The sequence below is a fragment of the Rhipicephalus microplus genome, unplaced genomic scaffold, assembly GCF_043290135.1.
Source record: "Rhipicephalus microplus isolate Deutch F79 unplaced genomic scaffold, USDA_Rmic scaffold_245, whole genome shotgun sequence".
Lineage (NCBI taxonomy): Eukaryota > Metazoa > Arthropoda > Arachnida > Ixodida > Ixodidae > Rhipicephalus > Rhipicephalus microplus.
This window is the reverse complement of record NW_027464816.1, coordinates 80,001-92,500: the sequence shown is the minus strand read 5'-3', so window position 1 is coordinate 92,500 and position 12,500 is coordinate 80,001. Positions and strand designations below refer to the sequence as shown.

At 61.1% G+C, this 12,500-nt stretch overlaps 2 non-coding genes across 2 annotated transcripts; both read left to right on the top strand.

Moving 5' to 3' along the window:
• The first annotated feature begins 7,846 nt into the window (after positions 1–7,846).
• On the top strand, positions 7,847–9,661 carry LOC142792796 (small subunit ribosomal RNA). The gene has a single exon (XR_012891214.1). It is a non-coding gene; the product is annotated as a small subunit ribosomal RNA (ribosomal RNA).
• A 1,719-nt stretch (positions 9,662–11,380) lies between these two features.
• Positions 11,381–11,533, top strand: LOC142792816 (5.8S ribosomal RNA). The gene has a single exon (XR_012891228.1). It is a non-coding gene; the product is annotated as a 5.8S ribosomal RNA (ribosomal RNA).
• Positions 11,534–12,500: the final 967 nt, after the last annotated feature.

Below are 12,500 nucleotides of genomic sequence, written 5' to 3'. Positions count from 1 at the left end.
GGCTGACGCAGTTTTCGCGCCGCCCCGGCTGACGCGGTTTCGTGCCGCCCCGGCAGACGCGGTTTTCGCGCCGCCCCGGCTGACGCGGTTTCGTGCCGCCCCGGCAGACGCAGTTCGGACTTAGCACTTTTCGGCTGTGCCTGGCTGGCGGCCCACTCACTCGATCGCCATGTCTGTTTGCCACAGTTTTCCCGGTGGTGCCGCACCCGGGCTCGCCCCGGCTGACGCAGTTTTCGCGCCGCCCCGGCTGACGCGGTTTCGTGCCGCCCCGGCAGACGCGGTTTTCGCGCCGCCCCGGCTGACGCGGTTTCGTGCCGCCCCGGCAGACGCAGTTCGGACTTAGCACTTTTCGGCTGTGCCTGGCTGGCGGCCCACTCACTCGATCGCCATGTCTGTTTGCCACAGTTTTCCCGGTGGTGCCGCACCCGGGCTCGCCCCGGCTGACGCAGTTTTCGCGCCGCCCCGGCTGACGCGGTTTCGTGCCGCCCCGGCAGACGCGGTTTTCGCGCCGCCCCGGCTGACGCGGTTTCGTGCCGCCCCGGCAGACGCAGTTCGGACTTAGCACTTTTCGGCTGTGCCTGGCTGGCGGCCCACTCACTCGATCGCCATGTCTGTTTGCCACAGTTTTCCCGGTGGTGCCGCACCCGGGCTCGCCCCGGCAGACGCGTTTTTTTTTTTCTTTCGCCCCGGCTGACGCAGTTTTCGCGCCGCCCCGGCTGACGCGGTTTCGTGCCGCCCCGGCAGACGCGGTTTTTTGCGCCGCCCCGGCTGACGCGGTTTTTGCCGCCCCGGCTGACGCAGTTCGGACTTAGCACTTTTCGGCTGTGCCTGGCTGGCGGCCCACTCACTCGATCGCCATGTCTGTTTGCCACAGTTTTCCCGGTGGTGCCGCACCCGGGCTCGCCCCGGCTGACGCAGTTTTCGCGCCGCCCCGGCTGACGCGGTTTCGTGCCGCCCCGGCAGACGCGGTTTTCGCGCCGCCCCGGCTGACGCGGTTTCGTGCCGCCCCGGCAGACGCAGTTCGGACTTAGCACTTTTCGGCTGTGCCTGGCTGGCGGCCCACTCACTCGATCGCCATGTCTGTTTGCCACAGTTTTCCCGGTGGTGCCGCACCCGGGCTCGCCCCGGCTGACGCAGTTTTCGCGCCGCCCCGGCTGACGCGGTTTCGTGCCGCCCCGGCAGACGCGGTTTTCGCGCCGCCCCGGCTGACGCGGTTTCGTGCCGCCCCGGCAGACGCAGTTCGGACTTAGCACTTTTCGGCTGTGCCTGGCTGGCGGCCCACTCACTCGATCGCCATGTCTGTTTGCCACAGTTTTCCCGGTGGTGCCGCACCCGGGCTCGCCCCGGCAGACGCGTTTTTTTTTCTTTCGCCCCGGCTGACGCAGTTTTCGCGCCGCCCCGGCTGACGCGGTTTCTTGCCGCCCCGGCAGACGCGGTTTTTTTGCGCCGCCCCGGCTGACGCGGTTTTTGCCGCCCCGGCTGACGCAGTTCGGACTTGGCACTTTTTGGCTGAGCCTGGCTGGTGGCCCACTCACTCGATCGCCATGTCTGTTAGCCACAGTTTTCCCGGTGGTGCCGCACCCGGGCTCGCCCCGGCTGACGCAGTTTTCGCGCCGCCCCGGCAGACGCGGTTTTCGCGCCGCCCCGGCTGACGCGGTTTTTGCCGCCCCGGCTGACGCAGTTCGGACTTGGCACTTTTTGGGCTGAGCCTGGCTGGCGGCCCACTCACTCGATCGCCATGTCTGTTTGCCACAGTCTTCCCGGTGGTGCCGCACCCGGGCTCGCCCCGGCAGACGCGTTTTTTTTTTCTTTCGCCCCGGCAGACGTGGTTCCCCCCCCCCCTTTTCGCTCGCCCCGGCTGACGAGGTTTTCGCGCCGCCCCGGCTGACGCAGTTTTCGCGCCGCCCCGGCTGACGCGGTTTCGTGCCGCCCCGGCTGACGCGGTTTTCGCGCCGCCCCGGCTGACGCGGTTTTTGCGTCGCCCCGGCTGACACGGTTCGGACTTTGCACTTTTCGGCTGTGCCTGGCTGGCGGCCCACTCACTCGATCGCCATGTCTGTTTGCCACAGTTTTCCCGGTGGTGCCGCACCCGGGCTTGCCCCGGCAGACGCGTTTTTTTTTTTCTTTTCGCCCCGGCTGACGCAGTTTTCGCCCCGCCCCGGCTGACGCGGTTTCGTGCCGCCCCGGCAGACGCGGTTTTTTGCGCCGCCCCGGCTGACGCGGTTTTTGCCGCCCCGGCTGACGCAGTTCGGACTTTGCACTTTTTGGCTGAGCCTGGCTGGCGGCCCACTCACTCGATCGCCATGTCTGTTTGCCACAGTTTTCCCGGTGGTGCCGCACCCGGGCTCGCCCCGGCAGACGCGTTTTTTTTTTCCTTCGCCCCGGCAGACGTGGTTCCCCCCCCCCTCCGTCTTTCTTTTTGTTTTTTTTTTTCGCCGCGGCTGAAGTGGATTTTTCGGTGCCTCGACGCCCCGGTAGTCGCGGTTTTTCCGTTTCCGCACGGCCCCGGCTGACGCTGCTCGGTCACAGTCGCCTTTTGTGAGGATTGCAGACTTCTTGAGCGCGGGTGTTTTTTTTTTGTTGTTGTTGTTGTTTTATTACGCATTCGCTCCAGCAGACGCTGTTTAGACTTTTTGTTTCCTCTTTTATCCTGCGACGAGGTGACGAGGTTTATTCGGTGCCCCGCCGCCCCGGCTGAAGTGATTTTTCCTGTCCCGTGCCGCCCCGGCTGACGCGGTTGGGACTTCGCGTTTGTTCGGCCGCCACGGGTTTTGGCGCACTCGCTCGGTTGCTTGTTGTTGCCACTTGTTGCGAACCCAGGTTTCTTGAGCGAGCGCGGGCGTTTTTTCTTCCTTTCTTTCTTTGTTCTATGTGTTAGCGAATCGGCCTTTAATATCACACGAGGACTCACAACCAACAATTTTCAGTTTGAAGTGTAAAAAATCTGCAGGTGTTGACGTAACTGACTTGCCCCGTACCCTTGAGTACATCCATGAAGTTCTCGTAGTACTACTAAATCGCATTATTCCAAGTGGAGAAATTCCCATAAACTTGCAAACCTCTACACGAAAATCGGTGCGCGTGATAAAGTTGAAAATTATCGTCCGATATCAAATGTGCCTTCTATAACACAAATTCTAGGAAAAAAAAAAAAAAAACACTTGTTCGCCGTTTTCTGCGCCGTGACTGGCAGCACTCCGGCGAAGCGAAACGGGGTCGATTCGAGCACGATATCGGCGTCTTTCGACGTGCTCGCCGGCGACCGTCGCACGAGTACGTCGCACGAGCGCGTCTGCCGGGGCGCCGTTTGCGAAGCCGACGCAAAAGTGGGAACCGCCGCTCGGATGATCGCCGCTTTCGGCAGAGTGAGTGTTGGCACTCCGGGGAAGCGAAACAGCGTGAATGCGCCCACGAAATCGGCGTATTTTGAAGTGCCCGCCGGCGACCGTCGCACGAGTACGGTAAACCGCGTCAGCCGGGGCGTAGTTCGGGACGCCGACGAAAAAGTGGGAAGCGCAACTCGGATCTTCGCCGTTTTTGCAGGAGTGAGTGGCGGCCCTCCTGCGAGACCAAGAAGCATCGATTCGTGCACGAATTCGGCGCCTTTCGACGTGATCGCCGGCGACCGTCGCTCGAGTAGGGCAAACCGCGTCTGCCGGGGCGGGCTTCGGGACGCCGATGCGAAAGTGGGAAACGCTGCTCGGATGTTCGCCGTTTTTGGCCGAGTGAGTGCTGGCACTCGGGCGAAGCCAAACGGGGCCGATTACGGCACGATATCGGCGTCTTTCGACGTGCCCGGCGGCGACCGTCGCACGAGTACGGTAAACCGCGTCAGCCCGGGCGGAGTTCGGGACGCCGATGCGAAAGTGGAGAACGCCGCTCGGATCTTCGCCGTTTTTGGAGGAGTGAGTGGCGGCACTCCGGAGAAGCCAAGGAGCGCCAATTAGCGCACGATATCGGCGTCTTTCGACGCGCTCGCCGGCGACCGTCGAACGAGTAGGGCAAACCGCGTCTGCCGGGGCGGGGTTTACGACGCCGACGCAAAAGTGGGAACCGCCGCTCGGATGTTGGCCGTTTTTGGCAGAGTGAGTGCTGGCACACCGGCGACGCGAAAGAGCGCGAAAGCGCCCACGAAAGTGGCGTATTTGGACGTGCTTGACGGCGACCGCTGCAGGAGTACGAAAAACCACGTCAGCCGGGGCGAGCGACCCACGGCGGTCTGGGTGCTTATCGCTGCTATTATAGGGGCACCCCGGCAGACGCAGAAAAAAAAAATTTTTTTTCGACCTTCTTTTTTGCTGGTCGAGCTCGGGTAACCCAGGTCGCAATGGGAGCCGCGCACGAAAGCGGCGTCGCGAGACGCGTTCGCGGTCGCTAGTCGCACGAGCTCGGCAACCGCGTCAGCCGGCGCGGAGTTCGGGATGCCGACGGCTAAGTGGGTACCGCTGCTCGGATGTTCGCCGTTTTTGGCCGAGTGAGTGCTGGCACTCCGGCGAAGCGAAACGGGGCCGATTCGGGCACGATATCGGCGTATTTCGACGTGCTCGCCGGCGACCGTCGCACGAGTACGGCAAAGCGCGTCTGCCGGGGCGAGGTTTGCGATGCCGACGAAAAAGTGGGAAGCGCCGCTCGGATCTTCGCCGTTTTTGCAGGAGTGAGTGGCGGCCCTCCTGCGAGACCAAGAAGCATCGACTCGCGCACGATATCGGTGTCTTTCGACGTGCCCGCCGGCCACCGCCGCACGAGTACGGCAAACCGCGTATGCCGGGGCGGGGTTGGCGACGCCGACGCAAAAGTGGGAACCGCCACTAGGATGTTCGCCGTTTTTGGCAGAGTGAGTGCTGGCACACCGGCGACGCGAAAGAGCGCGAAAGCGCCCACGAAAGTGGCGTATTTGGACGTGCTTGACGGCGACCGCTGCAGGAGTACGAAAAACCACGTCAGCCGGGGCGAGCGACCCACGGCGGTCTGGGTGCTTATCGCTGCTATTATAGGGGCACCCCGGCAGACGCAGAAAAAAAAAATTTTTTTTCGACCTTCTTTTTTGCTGGTCGAGCTCGGGTAACCCAGGTCGCAATGGGAGCCGCGCACGAAAGCGGCGTCGCGAGACGCGTTCGCGGTCGCTAGTCGCACGAGCTCGGCAACCGCGTCAGCCGGCGCGGAGTTCGGGATGCCGACGGCTAAGTGGGTACCGCTGCTCGGATGTTCGCCGTTTTTGGCCGAGTGAGTGCTGGCACTCCGGCGAAGCGAAACGGGGCCGATTCGGGCACGATATCGGCGTATTTCGACGTGCTCACCGGCGACCGTCGCACGAGTACGGCAAAGCGCGTCTGCCGGGGCGAGGTTTGCGATGCCGACGAAAAAGTGGGAAGCGCCGCTCGGATCTTCGCCGTTTTTGCAGGAGTGAGTGGCGGCCCTCCTGCGAGACCAAGAAGCATCGACTCGCGCACGATATCGGTGTCTTTCGACGTGCCCGCCGGCCACCGCCGCACGAGTACGGCAAACCGCGTATGCCGGGGCGGGGTTGGCGACGCCGACGCAAAAGTGGGAACCGCCACTAGGATGTTCGCCGTTTTTGGCAGAGTGAGTGCTGGCACTCCGGCGAAGCGAAAGAGCGCGAATGCGCCCACGAAAGTGGCGTGTTTGGACGTGCTTGACGACGACCACCGCAGGAAAACGAAAAACCACGTCAGCCGGGGCGAGCGACCCATGGCGGTCTGGGTGCTTATCGCTGCTATTATAGGGGCACCCCGGCAGACGCAAAAAAAAAAAAAATTTTTTTTCGACATTCTTTCTTGCTCGTCGACCTCGGGTGACCCAGGTCGCAGTGGGAGCCGCGCACGAAAGCGGCGTCGCGAGACGGCTTCGCGGTCGCTAGTCGCACGAGCTCGGCAACCGCGTCTGCCGGGGCGGAGTTCGGGACGCCGACGGCTAAGTGGGAACCGCCGCTCGGATGTTCGCCGTTTGTGGCCGAGTGAGTGCTGGCACTCCGGCGAAGCCAAACGGGGCCGATTCCGGCACGATATCGGCGTCTTTCTACGTGCTCGCCGGCGACCGTCGCACGAGTACGGCAAAGTGCGTCTGCCGGGGCGGGGTTTGCGACGCGTACGCAATAGTGAGAACCGTCGCTCGGATGTTCGTCGTCTTTCGCCGAGCCAGTGCTGGCACTCCGGCGAAGCCGAACGGAGCCGATTCGGGCACGATATCGGCGTCTTTCCACGTGCTCGCCGGCGACCGTCGCACGAGTACGGTAAACCGCGTCAGCCGGGGCGGAGTTCGGGACGCCGATGCGAAAGTGGGAAGCGCCGCTCGGATCTTCGCCGTTTTTGGAGGAGTCAGTGGCGGCACTCCGGTGAAGCCAAGGTGCGCCAATTCGCGCACGATATCGGCGTCTTTCGACGTGCCCGCCGGCCACCGTCGCACGAGTACGGCAAACCTCGTCTGCCGGGGCGGGGTTTGCGACGCCGACGCAAAAGTGGGAACCGCCGCTCGGATGTTCGCCGTTTTTGGCAGAGTGAGTGCTGGCACTCCGGCGAAGCGAAAGAGCGTGAATGCGCCCACGAAAGTAGCGTATTTGGACGTGCTTGACGGCGACCGCCGCAGGAGTACGAAAAACCACGTCAGCCGGGGCGAGCGACCCACGGCGGTCTGGGTGCTTATCGCTGCTATTATAGGGGCACCCCGGCAGACGCAGAAAGAAAAAAAAAAAAATGGGGACATGGCGTGCGTCACCGTGCGGCTTCGCAGCGTTGCCGAAGTCGCCGAGCCCTTCGACTGAGCCGAACGGCGGACAGGGAACGTTGGTCGGCCGTTCTAACCTGTCGGTGCCACGCCGAGACGTCGTTAAGGAAAACCGCGTCGTGGGCCTCTACGACGCCGTCGAGTCGTTGTACGTTTGGTGTCCAGCGTGTCGGCGGCGAGTAGCGGACACGTCGTTCACGACTTCGGTCTTTCGCAGTCGACGCGAACTTGCGGAGAGTCGTGGTGCCTCACGTTTTCGGCAGAAACCGCGGCGGAATTTTCCCGTGCGTGCGCGCACGACCTCGGTGCTGTGCCGTCAGCGTAGTGTTGCACAAACTCGTGGCCTACCCAAGGTGCGGTACGTTTGCGGCCGTATCCTCGGTGGGAATTTCGTGAGTAGGGTCGCAAATTCTACGACCTCGGCGGGTTTGAGAGCGACGTAGACTTGTGGCACGCTCAACGTGCCACACGTTTCGGGGCACACCCGCGGTGAAATTTTCTCGAGTACGCTCGTATTAGTGCCCAAGGAGGTCTGGGTACTTATCGCTGCTATTATGTGGGGGTTCTCGTGAGCGGCGTACGCGAAAGCGACCGGGTGTCTGATATGCGGCGGGCTTCGGCCTCGTCAAGCGTGTCCTCGGGTCTGCTCCAGGGGAATCCACGGCAGTCGTCTGCAGCCTCATCCGCTTGATGCGTTAGGGGCTGGTTGTCGGACGGTGCCGTTTTACCACGATATCGAGGTGTGTTCCGTGTCGTCCTCGGGCGATTCAGATGCGAAAGCGCCGAAGACGCGGGCGTGACCCGTCGTCTGGCGGCTTTGCAGTCTCGGCTCCGTTGCTAGTTCCGGCCGGTCCACCGACAGTGCAGCGGGCTTGGGCAACCCGCACGGCGCGACCGAGTCGATGCAACGAAAAAGAGCGAGCATGAACGTGCTTCTTGCCGCACGGCTCCCACTCGTCTTTCGGGAAGGTTGTGCCGTAGCGAGCTCGAACGCCGTCATCTCGGAGTGCAAAATAAGCGTGTTGGGGCGCCTGAAGGTGGCCTCCGCCGCACACAGACTGCGTCCGGCCCGCCGAAGGCGAGGACGGACGCGCAGTCGAACGATTACCTGGTTGATCCTGCCAGTAATCATATGCTTGTCTCAAAGATTAAGCCATGCATGTCTAAGTACATGCCGAAATAAGGCGAAACCGCGAATGGCTCATTAAATCAGTTATGGTTCCTTAGATCGTTTCTTCCTACTTGGATAACTGTGGCAATTCTAGAGCTAATACATGCAGTGAGCCTGGAGCCCTTTGGGTAACGGGTGCTTTTATTAGACCAAGATCGATCGGGTTTCGGCCCGTATTGTGTGGTGACTCTGGATAACTTTGTGCTGATCGCATGGCCACGAGCCGGCGACGTTTCTTTCAAGTGTCTGCCTTATCAACTTTCGATGGTAGGTTACTTGCTTACCATGGTTGTTACGGGTAACGGAGAATCAGGGTTCGATTCCGGAGAGGGAGCCTGAGAAACGGCTACCACATCCAAGGAAGGCAGCAGGCGCGCAAATTACCCACTCCCGGCACGGGGAGGTAGTGACGAAAAATAACAATACGGGACTCTTTTGAGGCCCCGTAATTGAAATGAGTACACTCTAAATCCTTTAACGAGGATCAATTGGAGGGCAAGTCTGGTGCCAGCAGCCGCGGTAATTCCAGCTCCAATAGCGTATACTAAAGCTGCTGCGGTTAAAAAGCTCGTAGTTGGATCTCAGTTCCAGACGAGTAGTGCATCTACCCGATGCGACGGCTCGGACTGAACATCATGCCGGTTCTTTCTTGGTGCACTTCATTGTGTGCCTCGAGATGGCCGGTGCTTTTACTTTGAAAAAATTAGAGTGCTCAACGCAGGCGAGTCGCCTGAATAAACTTGCATGGAATAATAGAACAAGACCTCGTTTCTGTTCTGTTGGTTTTTGGAATACGAGGTAATGATTAAGAGGGACGGACGGGGGCATTCGTATTGCGGCGCTAGAGGTGAAATTCTTGGACCGTCGCAAGACGAACTACTGCGAAAGCATTTGCCAAGAATGTTTTCATTGATCAAGAACGAAAGTCAGAGGTTCGAAGGCGATCAGATACCGCCCTAGTTCTGACCATAAACGATGCCAACCAGCGATCCGCCTGAGTTACTCAAATGACTCGGCGGGCAGCTTCCGGGAAACCAAAGTATTTGGGTTCCGGGGGAAGTATGGTTGCAAAGCTGAAACTTAAAGGAATTGACGGAAGGGCACCACCAGGAGTGGAGCCTGCGGCTTAATTTGACTCAACACGGGAAAACTTACCCGGCCCGGACACTGGGAGGATTGACAGATTGAGAGCTCTTTCTTGATTCGGTGGATGGTGGTGCATGGCCGTTCTTAGTTGGTGGAGCGATTTGTCTGGTTAATTCCGATAACGAACGAGACTCTAGCCTATTAAATAGGTGCGGGGTTCCCAGCACCTTACAACCTTCTTAGAGGGACAAGCGGCTCCTAGCCGCACGAAACAGAGCAATAACAGGTCTGTGATGCCCTTAGATGTCCGGGGCCGCACGCGCGCTACACTGAAGGAAGCAGCGTGTCTTTATCCCTGTCTGAAAAGACTGGGTAACCCGTGGAACTTCTTTCGTGATTGGGATAGGGGCTTGCAATTGTTCCCCTTGAACGAGGAATTCCCAGTAAGCGCGAGTCATAAGCTCGCGTTGATTACGTCCCTGCCCTTTGTACACACCGCCCGTCGCTACTACCGATTGAATGATTTAGTGAGGTCTTCGGACCGATGTCCGGCGCGGCCTTTCGGTTGCGCCGGTCTGTTGGAAAGATGACCAAACTTGATCATTTAGAGGAAGTAAAAGTCGTAACAAGGTTTCCGTAGGTGAACCTGCGGAAGGATCATTAACGGATTGTGAAGGGTGAGCGCCTCAGCTGCGTCTGCGCCCGACACTTTCTGCCGCTGACCCCGTTTGGACGCGGGGTCGGCTTTTCCCCACGGGGCTGCCTGAATGTGGAGCGGCACCCCGTGACAAATTGTTGCGCCCAGCGGACGCCAACACCGCGACCTTGGACGGTCGGCCAGGTGGCGGACGCGGGTACAAACGGCGCAACGCACTCATAGGTCGGCTTTCGACCCGCCACTGCACCGTGGCTCGAAGCGCTCGAAATGCGCGACCCGACCGCTGCGGGACCGCCTAGTACTGTAAACAGGAGCGGCGGAGCGCGAACGGCGAGTCGTGGTTACGTCGGTAGAAGGCGAGGCTGCGCGTTCCCGAAACGCCAGCCGAGTGCCCTCCCGACCGTTCGAGCGTGCAAGAACGAGACCCGACAATCGCGCGGCGACTGCCAAGTACGAGAGGAACGGCACAAGCGTCGGCGGTCGGTCAAGGAACTGGCGATGTGACGGGTCCGCTGTGCACCAGTGCATACCGTCCCGCCGTCCGCGGCAAGCGCCTCCGCGTCCTCGGGTGACGGAGGCTGCCGGTCGGTTCTTGCAGGCGAGGGATCTCGCTGGCACCGGTTCGCGTTGACGCGCGGCCGGTCATGGCACGGCGATGCGACGGCCGAGGTGCGCAGTACTCGATGGAGGAACCGCACGCTCCGATGACCGTCCCGCCCTCCGCGGCGTATGCGTACCGACCGTAATGGTTGCAGCAGCGCCGGCCGGCTTTTGAATTCGCCACACGAAACACGGTGCGAGATCGCGGTTAGGGGAGCGTCGACGTTGCCAGGCGTTTTGCTTGCTGCCGAGGGAAAGGCGGCACGGCCACGTCGCGCTCGTCGCGATTAGCGGGTCTGCGCGCTTTGGGAAGGTGCCGCAACGACTTGCCGAAAGAGGAAGCACGGAAGAACGAGGGACTTGGACGTCCCGACAATTGAACGCACTTGCGGCCAGGCCCTTGCTGGCTTCGTTCTTCCGCCTCGAGTAGGCTCGTACGCGGCTCCGGCGCCGAAAGTGGTCCTTGGCACCGACTTCGGTGGACGTGGGAAGTGCCGCGCAAGTACGGCGCGCCTGGCTCCACCTGTTGGCTAAAGTAGGCAGCCGGATCGGCATTTTGGTGTGCGGTGGCAAACCGTGGATGCGAAAAAAGCTTGTGCGATTTCGTGGAACAAAAAGCGGGGGTCCCCCTTTTTATGCGGAGGAGACCGACCCGCCTGCCGTGGTGAACCGCGACGCCACGGTAAAAACGGGAGAGGCTTGTCGATGGGACCGTGCATCCCGCGCTCCACGGAGGCCGGGAGGCGGCCGCCCGAGGAAATGTGTAGCCGTCGAGGCCCGCATCTGCGTGCACTCTTATCCAAATGGGTGTACCGCAGGCATTTTCTGGTTAGGCGGGCCAATGAGAGCGAGCACACAACGATACCTACGGGTCCGGCTTGGAGAACCGGCTTCGACGCCTCCCGAGTATTTATAGAGGGGTGGACCACGAAAGCACTCGCAAGTAGCGAAAGCGAAACGCCGTCCGAAACACACCGTTTGCTCGATTTGCGGCAGCCGAAAAAGGCGCGGCAGAGTTTTGGAGTCCAAGCGTGCGCTGAAAAGCGCCCTTCTTGGCCACTGTTTGGCCGAGTGCCAGAAACGTTTGGTTTTGACTGTACGGAATTGAACAAACACTTTTTCACGACTCTAAGCGGTGGATCACTCGGTTCTCGGGTCGATGAAGAACGCAGCCAGCTGCGAGACTTGGTGTGAATTGCAGGACACACTGAGCACTGATTCTTTGAACGCACATTGCGGCCTTGGGTCTTCCCTTGGCTTCGTCTGTCTGAGGGTCGGATCACATATCAAGAGAGCCTTCGGCGCACAAGGGAACGTGAGCCGTCGACTCGTTTTGACCGCGTCGGCAACACGGACAGCACGCTGAACACCTCACAGCGAGCGCCAACAGCGGCCACTCAAGGGCGAGACGGTGGCGACCGTCGTGCCAGAGCCCAACCGAAACGGGGGCGACCGACTGCATTGAGGATGTGGCACCTCGTTGAGACCGCCGCAGGACTTCGAGTCGGAAGGAAGCCTGCAGGGAAAGTGCGGTCGAGGTTGCGTACTCCTCTCTGCGACCGGGCGCGCAAGAGCTGCGAGAGCCACGGACGCGCAACTTTAACGCACGGTAAACACGAGGAGCGAAAGCCGGCCAGCAAAGCTTCTCCAGCCGTGCGCAAAGTGCGCGAGATCGCAGCCTTGCGTTGCGCTTGTTGCCCTCGAAGTAAGCAGGGTGTCCCGTAGACCGGGCGCTCGAACACGCTGCGGGGCCGTGCCTCCTCCAGGCTTTGCCGCGCGAACAGGGAACGTTCGCGCGCAAAGCGCAGGGAGGTGAGGAGGCTGCGCCCGACGTTTGCGGTTCGCTGCGTACGCGGTTGATGCGGAGAGCACGGCGCGACGACTTGCCGCGAAGCGGAAAAAGTCTCCCGCACGAGTTGGCGAAACGTTGGCGAAGCTTAAGGCGTTCTCGTCGTAGTCCGCCGTCGGTCTAAGTGCTTCGCAGTTCCCGTCCCGTTCAAAAAACTGGGCCACTCCAGTTGGGGCGGGGGCGACGCTACACGAGACGATGCCTCTCGCCAGGCTGCGTGGCTGCCCTTGCGGCGGCGGCGACTGGCCTCGGCGGTGTTTGGGCTTTCGACACGGTCGTTTATCACGCAACTGCTCGGACGACGCACGCGCGCAGCGGAATGCCGCTTGCCAGCCTTGTGAAGATGTGACCCTGTACAGGGTTGCGGGCGCACTTGGTAGGGCGTCGTACTCGGT